Source organism: Oryzias melastigma, linkage group LG22 (genome assembly GCF_002922805.2).
Source record: "Oryzias melastigma strain HK-1 linkage group LG22, ASM292280v2, whole genome shotgun sequence".
NCBI lineage: Eukaryota > Metazoa > Chordata > Actinopteri > Beloniformes > Adrianichthyidae > Oryzias > Oryzias melastigma.
Genome location: NC_050533.1, coordinates 4,574,072 through 4,575,030, shown reverse-complemented (window position 1 = coordinate 4,575,030; position 959 = coordinate 4,574,072).

Genomic DNA, 959 nt, shown 5'->3' with positions numbered 1-959 from the left:
TATTACTTCATATTCTCAGTGCTGCAAGATGCCCCAAAGCGCAGAAGTTGGGTCTGTGAGACGAAAAAGTGTGCAAGAAGAGAGGCAGATTTTGCACAAAAGAAGAAAAAAATATATTTTTTTTAAAAAAAGATCAGATTAGGGCTGGACAATATCGGATTTTTTATATCACAATATATTTTTTTCCCCCATATTTTGTGATGAGGTTTCCAATTTTAGAAAAAAACATCCCTTTAGCACAATTTGCAGTGTACGTTACTCTGTTTTTGTCAGATTTCGAATACCTGCACACACAGGCTGTAAATTAATTCTTGAGTCACCAGCCAAGTAGGAAAAACAAAAAAAAATCTGCAGACCAAATGTATTTTTTACCGACCAATTTATAACAGTATGTTACACAGTAATAGTTAAGGCATTTTACTTTTTAACGTTTTTTCTTTAGTCTATTTTTTTAGAAAATGAAATTGCATAGAAGTAATTTATAAAGGGTATGAACATGTTTTTATTGTCATCTAACTGTTATCTCAAATTCAAACATGTTGAGAAAACATGGAACAAATTTACTAGAGATTTCCTAATTCTGCCTCATTTTATATTAAATCATAACAAAAGAACAGCCCAAAATCCGAATAACGTTTTGGATTATTGTTATTATATATCATTATTGACATTAAACATATCTTAGGTTGTGGGCCAAAAAGGATAAACAGTTATTGAACAAACCAAAACTAGATTTTTAAAACTTTAGAAACATATCTTTTTAACGTGGACCAAAACTTGGGATCAGGCCTTGACTTTCCGCAGAGACTAGCAGGAGTAGTTCATTAGAAATTTGCCTCCGAGTTATGGGCGAGGGCTCTTAGCAGGAAGTAAGCTTGCACTCTTTTCCCATCATCCCTTTGCTAAGACTTTCCTGCTAGCTTACAGCCCCTCCCAATCCCAACTCGTCCAAAAAAAAA